Raw genomic sequence first — 234 nt, 5'->3', positions numbered from 1 at the left:
GGGTTTGGGAAACGATAGTTATAGTGATGAGGGGATGAGTATGCCAGCATCTTTGACATGCAAATCTCTGTGCTGAGGATAACAGGTGTCCAGTCCACACAGAGAGATGACAGTGCTCTCATTCACCTCTCCTCATCCCACATTCAATCTCACTCTTCCCTTTATTCCCTCCGTACCCGGCCTGACTTAATCACAGGAGCAAAGAATCATTCATGAGACAGAAACACAGAGAAA

The sequence above is a fragment of the Paramisgurnus dabryanus genome, chromosome 10 (genome assembly GCF_030506205.2).
Source record: "Paramisgurnus dabryanus chromosome 10, PD_genome_1.1, whole genome shotgun sequence".
In the NCBI taxonomy this organism is placed as follows: domain Eukaryota; kingdom Metazoa; phylum Chordata; class Actinopteri; order Cypriniformes; family Cobitidae; genus Paramisgurnus; species Paramisgurnus dabryanus.
Note: the sequence above shows the minus strand (reverse complement) of the source record.